Source organism: Cervus canadensis, chromosome 14, assembly GCF_019320065.1.
Source record: "Cervus canadensis isolate Bull #8, Minnesota chromosome 14, ASM1932006v1, whole genome shotgun sequence".
Lineage (NCBI taxonomy): Eukaryota > Metazoa > Chordata > Mammalia > Artiodactyla > Cervidae > Cervus > Cervus canadensis.
Window position 1 is genome coordinate 5,436,041 of NC_057399.1, and position 16,166 is coordinate 5,452,206.

A 16,166-nucleotide genomic window follows, 5' to 3' on the forward strand; every position below is an offset into this window, starting at 1 on the left:
AAGTATTTTATTCTTTTTGTTGCAATGGTGAATGGTATTGATTAATCTTCAATAAAAAATATTAGTCCAAAATGCCCAGAATGTATTTAAACGTGGGGTAAGACATTACTTTGCCAACAAAGGTCTGTCAAATCAAGGCTATGGTTTTTCCAGTAGTCATGTATGGATGTGAGAGTTGGACTATAAAGAAAGCTGAGTACTGAAGAATTGATGCTTTTGAAATGTGTTGGAGAAGTGTTGAAGAAGACTCTTGAGAGTCCCTTGGACTGCAAGGAGATCCAACCAGTCCATCCTAAAGGAGATCAGTCTTGAGTGTTCATTGGAAGGACTGATGTTGAAGCTGAAACTCCAATACTTTGGCCACCTGATGCAAAGAACTGACTCATTTGAAAAGACCCTGATGTTGTGAAAGATTGAAGGCAGGAAGAGAAGGGGACGATAGAGGATGACATGGTTGGATGGCATCACGGACTCAATGAACATGAATTTGAGTAAACTCTGGGAGTTGGTAATGGACAGGGAGGCCTGGTGTGCTACAGTCCATGGGGTTGAAAAGAGTCAGACACGACTGAGTGGCTGAACTGAACTGAACTGAAATTCTCTCCTTTCAGTAAAACTTTAAAAAAAAAAAACAAAAAACTGAAACCATTTTGTTGGAAATATGTTGATAATGTCAAATACACAAAGGTGAGCTTATTACCTAAATCACACATTCCATTCTTAGCTGAGATTATAATCCTAAATCTTTGCTCTCAACAAGTTCTTAGGAAATTATAAACAAGTGTCTAGTTAATTTGACACAAAGTAAAATGTCACAATTTACTGTCGGTGATCGCAACCTGGGCATCTCAATAGTGGCATGTTAAATGCATCACTTCTTGAATTGTTGCCAGTTAACATTCATTTTGTGACATATGAATATCACCAGAGAAACTCAGAATCTTTCAGCCATTTATGTCTCATGTTAATGCTCCCAAGTTTTATTACAGGCATCAGCATTGCTCCCCATTAGGGGTTGTCATGAGATGTTTTATTTTGATATTTTACTTCACTGATTTTCATCACAGTTTCCTATCTTGGTTCCAGACCCTATGACTGCATTCATAAACTTGCATATAATATGCATGTGAAGTCATGTTTCCTCCTTGGACACGTTAGCAAAATTCCATCTGTCTGCTCCTTTTTAAACTGTTAAGTTTTCCACACTGAAAAGAGAATTGGGTTACAATTACCTACTGCAACTTTTCATCAGAATAACATTTTAAGTTGTGTATAATACTGTTCCATATCCTCCCTTGCCTGAGGAGTTTAAAACAGTTCACACACCCAGATATTTTTACCATAAACCCAACATATGAAAGCATTTTAAAGTTGAAAGGAATTCTTAGAGATGTTTCTAGCCTAATCTGGCCATTTTTCAGATTAGAAAGCTCAGCTAAAAATAATGATTGGAGAAGAAAGATGGGTGAGAACTCCAGGACCAAACTCCCTGAGTTCAAGACTGCTTCCCCCAGTGCCAGGTGTGGGATATCTGGTGACTTACTTCACCTCTCTGTGCCTTTGTTTCTACGTCATAAAATTTCTGAGAATTAAATGAATTAATACATTCATTGCCATGAAGAACAACAGTTCTTGTCCACTTTTATAAATGTTTAAGCTTTTTTTAAAAAATGTGGACCACATTTAAAGTTTTTATTGAATTCATTACTATGCTGCTCCTGTTTTACATATTGGTTTTCTGGCCTCCAGACATATGGGATATTAGCTCCCCAACCAGGGATCGAACCCACACCCCCTGCAATGGAGGTCTTAACCACTGGACCACCAGGGAAGTCCCTCCATAATCTAAATGAAGAGGTGGTTTAGTTTCTGAGTCGTATCAGACTCTTGTGACCCCATGGACTATACTCCACCAGGTTTCTCTGTCCACGGAATTTCCTAGGCAAGAATACTGGAGTGGGTTGCCATTTCCTTCTCCAGGGAATCTTCCTGACCCAGGGATAGAACCTGGATTTCCTGAATTGCAGGCAGTCTCCTTACTGACTGAGCCACCAGGGAAGCCTCTAAAGGGGATTTCCTCAAATACCCTCATCTAAGACATAAGATGAGGTAGAGCAGTGTAGCCCAGATCCTTTCTCTGCTTCTTTTTATCCTGAGGTCAGCTGCCCACAGAACACTCAAATTCTGCTCTGTTCTACTCATCTTAGGTTGCCCTTTAGTGGAAAATCTGGATGCTGATGTTCATGGAATTCCAGAGTTTGGTGTTTGAAGCCTATTGTTGCCACATTGTCTGGTGATAGCTTCAGTGGTGGTAAAGGGGCTTCTCCCTGTGACCAGTTTTGTTTTCTTTCTCATCTAGTTCAGAACTCTGGCAAGAAAACCCACACACAAAGCATGTAACTGACAGAGTTACCAGAAAAGAACACTCAATAAACATTGGCTGTTTCTACCATTACTTGTCTTGCTCCAAGTTCAATTCAGTTGCTCAGTCCTGTCCAACTCTTTGTTACCCCATGAACTGCAGCATGCCAGGCCTCCCTGTCCATCACCAATTCCCAGAGTTTACCCAAAATCATGTCCATCAAGTTGATGATGCCATCCAACCATTTCATCCTCTCTCGTCCCTTTCTCCTCCTGCCCTCAATCTTTCCCAGCATCAGGGTCTTTTCCATTGAGTCAGCTCTTTGCATCAGGTGGCCGAAGTATTGGAGTTTCAGCTTAAACATTAGTCCTTCCAATGAATATTCAGGACTGATCTCCTTTAGGATGGACTGGTTGGATCTCCTTGCAGTCCAAGGGACTCTCAAGAGTCTTCTCCACCACCACAGTCAAAAGTATCAATTCTTCGGCTCTCAGCTTTCTCTATAGTCCAACTCTCACATCCATACATGACTACTGGAAAAACCATAGCTTTGACTAGACAGACCTTTGTTGGCAAAGTAATGTCTCTGCTTTTTAATATGCTGTCTAGGTTGGTCATAACTTTCCTTCCAAATCTTTTAATTTCATGGCTGCAGTCACCATCTGCAGTGATTTTGAAACCCCAAAAAATAAAGTCAGCCACTGTTTCTCCATCTATTTGCCACGAAATGATGGAACTGGATGCCATGATCTTAGTTTTCTGAATGTTGAGTTTTAAGCCAACTTTTTTACTCTTCTCTTTCACTTTCATCAAGAGGCTCTTTAGTCCTTGTTCACTTTCTGCCCTAAGGGTGGTGTCATCTGCTTATCTGAGGTTATTGATATTTCTCCCAGCAACCTTGATTCCAGCTTGTGCTTCTTCCAGCCCAGCGTTTCTCATGATGTACTCTTCATATAAGTTAAACAAGCAGGGTGACAATATACAGCCTTGACATACTCCTTTCCTGATTTGGAACCAGTCTGTTGGAACATGTCCAGTTCCAACTGTTGCTTCCTGACCTGCATACCTGCATTCTCAAGTGGCAGGTCAGGTGGTCTGGTATTCCCATCTCTTTCAGAATTTTCCACAGTTTATTGTGATCCACACAGTCTATCACATCAGTGTCAAAATTAATATCACAACCCAGAGCCCTTGCACTAAGATCTCATCTGTGGACAGGAAAAAAAAAAATAGCTTTGATTATTTAATACCATGAAAGTGTTAGTTGCTCAATCATTTCTGACTGCTGTCACATGGACTGTAGCCCACCAGGCTGCTCTGTCCATGGGATTCTCCAGGCAAGAATACTGGAGTGAGTAGTCATTTTCTTCTCCATAGGATCTCCCCAAAACAGGGATTGAACCCAGGTCTCCTGCATTGCGGATAGATTCTTAATGGTCTGAGCCACCAATTTAATAGCATAAGAGCATATAATTATTTCTATTTCACAGCTCTTCAGATCCAATTTACAACTATGCCGTTCTCTGAGGAAAACATGGGCCATAATTATTTATTAACATTCCTTTAGTCCTGTGATTCAAATGATAGAAATGTATATTCTTACATAAAATATTAAATCATACCTTGATATTTTGACATGCAAAAATATGGAAGTAAATAAAATAGCCACACATTTCATTTCTCAGATGAAAATATTGCATTTCTTGGACTTAAGTTTTTAGTTTGTAAAGTCTACATTCCTTGTCTTTATAACTTTTGAGGCTATAATTTTCTATTTAAATTTACTATTTGCCACTTTACACAATTACCCACTTATATGTGCACCCTACTTAATACCATACACATAGCTGGAATTTTTTAATTTTTAGGAAATTTCCTTTTCTGATTTCATAGTTTAATAAAAATGACTATGAATGTTTGTGCAGCAGAACTCTGAATAACAGATTTTCAGTTTCTTTAGAACAATTCTGGAATCTTTCTCATTCATCTCAGCATAAATCAGACGATGTCAGTAACCTACTTAAAACCTCTCAATGTCTTCCTCTCATGTGTGGAATTAAATCCTTTAAAGCCCACCATGAGCTGGCACTGCCTCCTTCCTGACCTCACCTCCCGGGAGCCCCCTTTCCCATCACTTGAGGTGTCCCACCCACAGTGACCTTCTCATTGTTCCAGGACACGCCGTGGGTACCCCGATCCCCAGCAGTTGAACTTGCCTTTCTTTTCCTCTGGCAGGAACTCTCTCCTGGCGAATGTTTGGTTGGTTCCGTCGCTCACTTCACTCAGTTCTCTGCTCAAATGCCATCTTGTGAGAGAGGCCCTTCCTCAACATCTTCTCTCAAACACCCCCATATGCTCACACTCCGTCTCTCCTTACTGTTTCATTTTCTTCATAGCCCTTATCACTATTTAAAAATATGTACCTAGTTGTTATTTGCTTTTTTATGATCCGTCCCCCATTCTAAGAGGTAAGATCTACAGAACTAGAAATTTAATTTACTTCAATCCTGTACATCAAGCACCTGACAGATGTCAGACACTCAAAAATGCAGTGAATTAATAAATAACAAATAAAGCTTGGTGTGCCAATACTCAGCACCATCCTTGGCTTATAGTGAGCTGAATAAATGATAGTTGAATGAATAAAATATTTCATTCAACAAAAAATACATGGCACCCAGAACAAAAGGCATGACATACCTGTCTTCAGACACCTTAGAAACTTACTGCAGAGAGAATAATTACATGCAAGGAAAACTTTTAAATGCTATGTAACGCTGTGCTAAGCTGCATGGAATCAGCTCCACAATAATTGTGTCTATGTCACCAATGCAGCTAATAAGTGCATGGCTGCCCAGGAAGTAGAGTTTGATGAAGGCAGAAGTTCTCAGGCAGGTTTCACTAAGTAGCAATTAGAAATAGACCTTGAAAGACTTGCGGGTCAGTCCTCTGTGATGACCTAGAGGAGTAGGATAGGGGGAGAGGGAAGAAAGCACAAGATCAGGGGGATATATGTGTCATATATTGTTGTATAGTGGAAACTAACACAACATGGTAAAGCCACTATATCCCAATTTAAAACAAAAACAAACAAACAAGAGTTATGAATTTCAGATCAGGACATTAGGGAGGAGATCATCAAAAATAAGAAGAAAAAAGTCAGTCCATAATGGAGTTGTAATTTTTCTTTACTTCTTTTTTTATTGAAGTACAGTTGCTGTAGAATATTATGGAAATTAAAGGTGTACAATATAGTGATTCACAATTGTTTAGTTATACTCCATTTATCAGTCAGTTCACTCAGTCGTGTACAACTCTTTGCAACCCCATGGACCACAGCACGCCAGGCCTCTCTGTCCATCACCAATTCCCAGAGTTTACTCAAACTCATGTCCATTGAGTTGATGATGCCATCCAACCATCTCATCCTCTGTTGTCCCCTTCTCCTCCTGCCTTCAATCTTTCCCAGCATCAGGGTCTTTCCCAATGAGTCAGTTCTTCCCATCAGGTGGCCAAAGTATTGGAGTTTCAGCTTCAGCATCAGTCTTTCCAATGAACACCCAGGACTGATTTCCTTTAGGATGGACTGGTTGGATCTCCTTGCAGTCTAATGGACTCTCAAGAGTCTTCTCCAACACCACAGTTCAAAAGCATCAGTTCTTCAGCACTCAGCTTTCTTTATAGTCCAACTCTCACATCCATACATGACTACTGGAAAAACCATAGCTTTGACCAGACAGACCTTCGTTGGCAAAGTAATGTCTCTGCTTTTTAATATGCTGCCTAGGTTGGTCATAACTTTCCTTCCAAGGAATATGAGTCTTTCAATTTCATGGCTACAGTCACCATCTGCAGTGATTTTGGAACCCAAAAAAATAAAGTCAGCCACTGTTTCTGCTGTTTCCCCATCTATTTGCCATGAAGTGATGGGACCAGATGCCATGATCTTAGTTTTCTGAATGTTGAGTTTTAAGCCAACTTTTTCACTCTCCTCTTTCACTCTCATCAAGAGGCTCTTTAGTTCTTCTTCACTTTCTGCCCTAAGGGTGGTATCATCTGCATATCTGAGTTTATTGATATTTCTTCCGGTAATCTTGATTCCAGCTTGTGCTTCTTCCAGCCCAGCGTTTCTCATGATGTACTCTGCATATCAGTTAAATAAGCAGGGTGACAATATACAGCCTTGACGTACTCCTTTCCTGATTTGGAACCAGTCTGTGGTTCCATGTCCAGTTCTAACTGTTGCTTCCTGACCTGCATACAGGTTTCTCAAGAGGCAGGTCAGGTGGTCTGGTATTCCCATCTCTTTCAGAATTTTCCACAGTTTATTGTGATCCACACAGTCAAAGGCTTTGGCATAGCCAATAAAGCATAAATAGATGTTTTTCTGGAACTCTCTTGCTTTTTCAATGATCCAGCGGATGTTGGCAATTTGATCTCTGGTTCCTCTGCCTTTTATAAATCCAGCTTGAACATCTGGAAGTTCACAGTTCACGTATTGCTGAAGCCTGGCTTAGAGGATTTTGAGCATTATTTTACTAGTGTGTGAGATGAGAGCAATTGTGTGTTAGTTTGAGCATTCTTTGGCATTGCCTTTCTTTGGGATTGGAATGAAAACTGACCTTTTCTGGTCCTGTGGCCACTGCTGAATTTTCCCAATTTGCTGGTATATTGAGTGCAGCACTTTCACAGCATCATCTTTTAGGATTTGAAGTAGCTCAACTGGAATTCCATCACTTCCACTAGCTTTGTTTGTAGTGATGCTTCCTAAGAACCACTTGACTTCCAGGATGTCTGGCTCCAGGTGAGTGATCACACCATTGTGATCATCTGGATCATGAAGATCTTTTTGTACATTTCTTCAGGGTATTCTTGCCACCTCTTCTTAATATCTTCTGCTTCTGTTAGGTCCATACCATTTCTGTGCTGTATTGAGCCCATCTTTACATGAAATATTCCCTTGGTATCTCTAATTTTCTTGAAGAGATCTCTAGTCTTTCCTATTCTATTATTTTCCTCTATTTCTTTGCACTGATGACTGAGGAAGGCTTTCTAATCTCTCCTTGCTATTCTTTGGAACTCTGCATTCAAATGGGTATATCTTTCCTTTTTTCCTTTGCCTTTAGCTTCTCCTCTTTTCTCAGCTATTTGTAAGGCCTCCCCAGACAGCAATTTTGTTTTTATATTCCAGTTATAGTTATTATAAAATATTGGGTATATTCTCCATGTTGCATACTATATCCTCATTGCTTATTTTATACATAGTAGATTGTACCTCTTAACACCCTTCCCCTGTGTTGCCCCTCCCCTCCCCACTGTTAACTACCAGATTGTTCTCTATCTCTGTGATCCTGATTCTTTTTTGTTACACTTCCTAGTTTGTTGGAGTTGTACTTTCTCAACAATGCATTTTTTTCTAGTGGAAGTTCTCCAATTTAAGCACATAGTGAACATTAAATTGCATATCCTTGGAAATGTTGAGATTCTCATGATTTGAAATTTAAAAGTATGAAATAAAAATTGGTCATCTCTATTCATGTGCTAAGATGCAATTATTTTTGCTTCAAGTAATTTAATCAAAATTTAGCATGAGTGCTACTGAATTACACCTGTTTAAAAAATTAAAATGCTTTTAGAAGAAAGGGTTTTAATATATTAAAGATAAAAGAAAGTTCTGGAGTGTCTTAACATGGCCATATCCATAAAACATGCTTTTTATGATTACAAGCTACTGAAGATATTTTCAGAAATATTCAATCTCAGACATGCTCATTGTCTTATCCTATACTTGAATATTAAGTGGCTTAAAATGGATCCACGCTTGCTTGTAATTCAATGCAATAAAGTTGCTTATCAAAGAACAGTACCCTAATGACATGAAAAATTAGTGTAGAGCCCTAAGTATCAAAAGGTCTATACTTCAGTGAAAGGGTCAGGACAGTGTATAATGTTAAGAATTCATATTTCATATGCTCTATCCTCATACTGAACTTTTGAAGATGTTTGACTTTCTTTACCAAGTTGGAATTGACATAAAATCAGCAGGACACAGCACTGCCTTCCAAGGGAGTGGATCAAACCCTGAGCAGAGATGCTGTTTCAGTGAAGGGACTCCCTCCACCAGCTCCAACAGAATCAGTCAAGGAAAACATAGCCCAGAGGTGCACAATGTCTCATGTAAAACTGAAAAAACAAAATCGACTGAAAAATGAATCTCTTATTTAGCTGTAAGAATACATTAGTAAAATAATGTCCCCACTCAAAAACTAGAGTATTCATTTCTAATTTCTGTTTTCTTCCTCTTGCAGATGAATATTTTGAAGTTAGAAAAGTGAAATAAACTGTATTCAATAGAAATCCAGTATGTCTTCCTTAATTTAATGTTATGAAAGGTCAAGCAGAGAAAAAGAAGGAAAGATAAAGAAAGGAAGGGAGGGAAAGAGGTAGGGAGGAAGGAAGGAAGAGAGAAAGGAAGGAAGGAGGGAGGAAAGAAAGAATGAAAAAAAGAAAATCTAATGTGTACCAGGTGCCTTGAGCTCCACATTTCCAGAACTGGACTCTTGATCTTCCATCCACATTGGCTTCTCCTACCACCTCCTCATCCTCTCTGGGGGTCCCTCCTTCCCTCCAGACTTCAGGCCAAAACACTTGTCTTGACCTCAATTCCCACAACCCACATCTAATCTGTCAGAGTCCTGCTGGCTCTGCTTTCAAAATATAAAAGTGAAAGTGTTAGTCGCTCAGTCGTGTCCTATTCTTTGTGACTCCATGGACTAAAGCCCATCAGGTTCCTCCGTCCATGGGATTCTCCAGGCAAGAATACTGAAGTGGGTAGCCATTCCCTCGTCCAGGGGCTCTTCCTGACCTAGGGATCAGACCTGGGTCTCCTGCATTGCAGGTAGATTCTTTACTGTCTGAGCCACCAGAGAGGTCTCAAAATATAAAAGTATATGCAATATACCCAGTACTTCTTACCAACACCATCACCCTCTCTCTCACTCAGACCAGGGCATCAGCCTTCCAGGTGTTCTCTCCTGCTTCCATCTCATCCCGGGTCTCTTCTCTACACAGCAACCAAAGGAGCCTTCTTAAAACTGTTCAAAACACCAGTTACTGAGAGTAAGCACTTATGACAGCAGAAAGAAACTGACCCAAGACTGTCCTCAAAGAGCTTCCAAGCCAGCTTCTGGTGTTCTCAAGAAGGAAACAGCCAGAAAGGAGATATTTGAACAGTCCTTCAGATAAAGTGGAATTTTTCTTCCAACCACAGTTCTTTCTTCACTGGACACATTTATAAACAAAAGTTCCTGATTATCCCAACGTTCTCGAATTTTCTGAGAACAGTGAGAGTCCTAGATGCTCTGTGCTTTGAAACTTTCCATTGGAAACTACTGTGTTTTTGTTTTTTTTAATTGGAGTTATTTTCAGCACCTCCTCCACTTCTCAACTGCAAGATGCCAGCAGGGCAGCCAGCCTCTGAGATTCAATTTCTCAAACAAGATGGGACCTGGCAGGGCCTGCCCTGTCCGACCCACAGGACCACTGCAAGAGTTAACTGAGATTCCAATGGTCATGTACAGATGTGACAGCTGGACCATAAAGAAAGATGAGCACCAATGAATTGATGCTTTTGAACTGTGGTGTTGGAGAAGACTCTTGAGAGTCCCTTGAATTACAAGGAGATCCAACTTGTCATTCCTAAAGGAAATCAACCCTGAATATTCACTGGAAGGATTGATGCTGAAGCTGAAGCTCCAGTACTTTGGCCACCTGTTGCAAAGAGCCAACTTACTGGAAAAGACCCTGATGCTGAGAAAGACTGAGGACAGGAGGAGAAGTGAGCCAAAGAGGATGAGATGGTTCGATGCCATCACTGACTAAATGGACATGAGTTTGGGCAAACTCTGGGAAATAGTCTCTGTCTGCTGAACTCTGGACCCTAAACTTCCTGGACGAGGTACCAATGCCCACCATCCTCAATGCTATATTCCTCACCAAGGCACCCAGCCTACCGTCCACACCCCAACACACTTGTTTTGAATGAGCAACTGAATTAACAGAGAAGAGGGAGAAGGCCTTCCAGTGCCTTATGCCAGACATGTCTCAACTTCAATGCCTAGTCAGCTTGCCCCATCCCTCCGGTTAGTCCTGGATGGTCACCCTCCGTGTTCATTGCCATCCAAGTTCATCACTCCATAGCACCTCAAGCCCTGTCTTCTCCCTCTCTCTATTCTTACCAGTGAATGCTACTTTCCCAAAATAGTCTATAAGTTTCCAGAATATAGTCTATACTTTTGATTTCTTTTGTATCCTCATAATGCACTTTTTTTTTTTTGGCCATCCCACGAGGCATGTGGGATCTTAGTTCCCCAGCCAGGGATCCAACCTGTGCTACCTGCATTGTAAAGACACAGTCTTAACCACTGGACAGCCAGGGAAGTCCCCTTCATAAGGCCCTTTAAATAGGAAAATCTAAAACTGAGTCTGCCCTTGGCCAGGGGTTCTCTAAAATGGCATTAGAGGTACAGGGGCTGACAAAAGGGTTGAAAATAACTTATCAGAAATAATTCACATAACTGTTGAATACATAATGTTTGTGACTCATACCTCATTTCAATTATGAGCCCTCAATAGTGCATAAACAAATATCTTTCAGGTCCTGAATCACACTCCTGATAATTCAGCCACATAATTCTTTGCCGAAACAGAAATGCCCCTCACTCAAAAAATATCTGACACAGCAAAAACATAAAGTGCATTAGAAAATATTCTAAATCGACTTCAGCATTCTAGAATGTTTGCTATAGATTCAACTGCCACTCAGGACTTCTGCCATTGGGACCATTTCTCCATCTTTAATTCAGGTTTGATATTCTCCTCTGTGTCCCCCAGTTATGAAATTATAGGTGTGGTTTTCTGAAAAACCCAGTTTTCAGAAAATTAGAGACAAAAAACAGCACAAAATTCTGATAACAATGTATTCCTAGAAAAAACTTTGGTTTCAGCATAATTTATGTGTCTAATTATCTAATTGTTTCAGTGTAACTATATCTGGGGGCCTCCCAGTTGGCCTGGTGGTAGAGAATTCACCTGCCAATGCAGGAAGATGCAGGAGATGTGGGTTTGATCTCTGGGTCAGGAAGATCCCCTGGAGGAGGAAATGGCAACCCACTCCAGTATTCTTACCTGGAAAATTCCGTGGACAGAGGAGCCTGGCTGGCTGCAGTCCAGAGGTCACAAAAAGTCTGACACAACTAAGCAACTGAGCACACACACAACTATATTTTGTGTTGACTTTTTGAAAATCCTTCGTTATTTGCGTATCTTCCAACCCCCACTGAAAAAAAAAAACAAGTGATTAATATTTTAGTAGTCAAGCTAACTTTGGAATTGATGACAATGTATGCACTAAAATCCTACCTAAATGTGAAGAAACTCTTCTAAGACTGCAATTTGGAACTTTGGGAATTTATTGAGAACTTTATGACATTCCTTGGTGGTTTGTCTCCTTTCAGTTTCCCACAAGTATACACCTTTGGAAAAGAAGATGATTCTGCTTAATCTGCCCTGGCTGGTCTGGCTTCCTTAGAAAGCTTTTAGAAAGGAATGAAGAGGCTTAAGCACACTTTGGGTTCATCTCGCCTGATCTACAACATTCAAAAGAGCATTTAATTTCTTGCATCCTTGTCTAAGTTAGATGCTGCTGAAATACTCAAAGATCAAAAAGTAAAACTGCTCAACCTTAGAAGAAATAAGTTCTAAGAGTCTTTTTGTTTTCCAAAAAGGTCAAAATCTCAAGTTCAACACATGATCCTCTGTGGAGGAAAGGAATACAAATGTGTATAAACATGGTGACAAAGAATCCCCAAGGCTGTTCCATCGTGAGACTGATTAGAATTTGACATGTTTGAACTCTCCACACACTTGCTGAACTTCCGGACAGCTCTACCAGTCATAATTAACCACTAAGGAAATTTTACTAGGAAAAAAATTACAAGCTAGAATTGGAATCTCTTTAAGGCTGAGGGAGCAAGTGCCATGAGAATGATTGCTGTCCTACAGGAGAAACTAACACAGAAAGGCTCCAAAACGAATCTGTCCCCAACAGCTAATAATTCATCTATTATCAAACCCTCTAGAATCATAATACCTCAGTCTCCACTGTGAGCCTGCAAAACAACTGATGAATTGCAGCGACCAGCCGAATGGGTGATGTGCCTTGGGATTTGGGAATTTCACCCACCCTACGTGTGAGAAGAATTTATGAAGATAACATGACACGCTAATATATTTTTACAGCTTAAACAAGATACTCTGTGCCATTTTTGAGCACCACACATAGTTTATCAATATAACTCCTAAGACCTTTATCCCCTTTTGTTTCTTTGCTGCTGTGCATAATGTCATTATCAAAAATGTTAAGACTGACTAAAGTGCAAGCATTTCAATCCTGGACAGAAGCTCTTCAAAAAAAAAAAAACTTTTTATTTTTTATTGTGATACAGCCAATTAACAAACAGCGTTGTGATAGTCTCAGGTGAACAACCCAAGGGACTCAGTCATACATATACATGTATCCATTCTCCCCCAAACTCCCCTCCCTCCTTTTTTTCCCTTTCTTTCTCTATTTTCATTCTGTTTGTTGGTTCATTTTGATTTTTGTTGCGTTTGTTACAAGTATCTTAAACACAATCTTTGACCACAGCAAAAACACGTAAAACACTTTGCATGGTTTCAAAGTGACCTTTGAAAAACCTTATTCTTCTATCTGCCTTTAGATGGGTCAGGTGGTGTGTCAGATCCTAATACAGCATTGGCTGGCATTCAGGCATCTTTCAGAGAGAAATCACGGTCACCACCTCCGTCGGATAAAACTCTTAGTTCATAGGTAGAAAGACATCAGCGCTGTCTGCTGCCCCAGCTGTCGGAGAATGTCAGCACTGCATCTCAGGGCTATTTTCATTCTCTAAGACAGTTTGAGCAATTTACAATGGAAATGTACTTCAGGCGTTCTCTGATTAATCACATTTTGTGTATAAATATATAAGATATATGTAGTCTAGAAATGAAAACTGTAAATTCAATGAATAAATATGTATCAGACCTGTTACTGTCTATGATTTTAAAAAAAAAAAAAAGAACTTGCAGCTAATGTTTGGTGTCATTAGCCCCTGCCTGGCACCATGAGCTTTTCCTGTATCAGCTCATTCAGCTCTAATACAACTCCACGAGACAGGAACTATTATGATGCCTGTTTTCTAAATGAGGAAACAGGCTTCTGGAGTTTACAAAAGGTTTAAAAAATAAAAAACTTCTACATGGAAAAGTAGAAACTTGAACTCGGGTCTAGTCTACTGAAAAATCCATGCTCTTGAGAGATAGGCTTACTGGTTTCTGCAAAATCCATACACACACCACTTCATGTTGCTCTGAAATTTGTCAAATATCAAAATTGCACTGGATTTACATGTATTCCCCATCCCGATCCCCGCCCCCCCACAATGTATGGCAAAAACCACTACAATATTGTAAAGTAATTAGCCTCCAATAAAAACAAATGGGAAAAATTTTTTTTTAAAATTAAAAAAAATTGCACTGGAATAAGATTTGACCATCTCATGAATCTTTTCAAATCAAAATGGATGAGTGACATCACTAGTTGCGAACAGAATGATCTTGGAAAATTAACTTAAAATCTCAAAGCTTCAATTGACTCATTCATATAAAGTCCCAAGATTACTAAGGGGTAAATGAGATTGCATATGAGAGAACATAGTAAAACATCACAAATAAAAGCATTTTCTTTTTTAATCCATTTACAGAGCTTCAATATTTAAGATAATTCTATTTGAAAATTAATGTATTTTCTCTTTTACACACATATCTTCTCTATTACCCTTGAATGTAGTAGGTGATTTCATTAATATCTATTGAAGAAAATGGAGCATTTCCAATGACTACTCCAAGGAAAATGTTGCTTGACTGAGACTTTGGTGAAGACGTCCTCTTATTGCATTGTGTCAGCAGAATCTGTTCACTGAACTCCAAGTGTATGCTCTCAGGTAAGAGAACATCCCATTCTGAAATTGAAACTTCAAAAAAAATCAATGTACACCAGGTGACCTCAGTCACCTGCAGAAGCACCATCTTGAAAAGATGTGCAGGACTTCCCTGATGGTCCATTGCCTAAGACTTTGCTCTCCCAGTGCAGGGAGCCTGGGTTCAATCCCTGGTCAGGGAACTAGATCCCACATGTCACAAGTAAAGATCCAGTATGCTGTAACTAAGGCCCAGCCCAGCAAAAATAAATAATAATGAAAGTGAAAGTTGCTCAGTCGTGTCCAACTCTTTTTGACCCCATGGACTATAGTCCATGAAATTCTCCAGGCCAGAATACTGGACTGGGCAGCCATTCTCTTCTCCAGGGGATCCTCCCAGCCCAAGGATCAAACCCAGGTCTCCCACATTGCCAGCAGATTCTTTACCAGCTGAGCCACCAAGGAAGCCCAAATAATATAACAATGACAAACAAATAAAATGTGATTTAAAAAAAAAGATGTGCAAACGCATTGCTTTTGGAACTTGTATGCATGCTCAGTCATGTCCAACTCTGTGCAACCTCCATGGACTGTAGTCCACCAGGTTCCTCTAAGATCCCAAGCAGCCAAAGAAATACTTTTTAAAAAAAATAGGTGTCTTGGGTGTAAGAAAAAAGAAAGAGTTGTTGAAGAGGTAGATTATTAGAAATTTGCAGTCAGCAACATCAAAAGTGAATTCAAAGCTTGGTTTTAATTCAAATAAATCCAGGTGCAGAAATGGGGAAAATTGATCCTAAAATAATTAACCTAGAGGTGAAGCTAGAGCCATGAGGTAAGTCCAGTCCACCTGACACACTAGGAAAATGTATATGAATTAAATCTGAAAAAGCAAAAGCAAATTGTCTAGCTTAATGGCAGATTTTATGCACCCCTCCATCCCTTTTTTGTTTCTTAGGATCCAAGAAGAATTTGGAAAAATCTTGTCAACCAGGCAAGCAATCAGGAATGAAAAGAATTGTTACCGAGTAGTCTTTCAGAGAGATTAACATCTGGTTGGGGCTGCATACTTATTCAACTCTATCTTGAAAAGTCTTTAACTTGGAAAAAGGAAGCATTCAGTTATTTCAGAAATTGAGACTACTGACACATAATTATTTCACTTTGTGACATTTCCTGAAAAGATATCTCACTATGTAAATGTTGATTCTTAGGTCAGTTGTGAAAACAGCTAGATCCAGGCTTATATTCCTCTTCCATGTGACTATTCCTTCTGAGTACTATTTATAAGTTTAAAGTAACCTAAATTGCATTTGATTAAATTTTCAAAAAATCAACACTGATGTTTTAATTCAGATTTCAAAGAAGCAATTTGTCTTGGTTTGTCACACAGGATATCATTTCATCATTAAGCCTATGCCAGGAACCTTGAAATTGCTATAGAACAGTAATATATAACCCCTCTGACCTTACTAAGATTTTTTACATCTGTGGTCAAAATAAAGATTGAAGATGCTACTGTTAGGATGTGGCTATTTGTGATGGCCACTGAATATAGAAATACTTTCAATTGGGTTCACAATTACCTCAGGTGATGTTTATATCCTTATGGTTCCTTTCTGTGTTAAATGGGTGTGTGTGTGTGTGTGTGTGTGTGTGTGTGTGTGTGCATGCACACGCTCTCCGCCGCTCAGTTGGTCCAGCTCTTTGCAATCTTGAGGATTTGTAGCCCGCCAGGTTCCTCTGTCCATGGGATTTCCCAGGCAAGA

The 16,166-nt window shown here is 39.6% G+C and overlaps 1 long non-coding RNA gene across 1 annotated transcript in view; it reads right to left on the minus strand.

Annotated features, from left to right (window-relative positions):
- Window positions 1-4,584: 4,584 nt before the first annotated feature.
- The window catches only part of LOC122453086, a 42,578-nt gene continuing 30,996 nt past the window's right edge, over window positions 4,585-16,166 (minus strand). The window contains exon 4 of the long non-coding RNA XR_006272942.1: window positions 4,585-5,321. This is a non-coding gene — a long non-coding RNA (uncharacterized LOC122453086). The remainder of the gene's footprint in view (window positions 5,322-16,166) is intronic.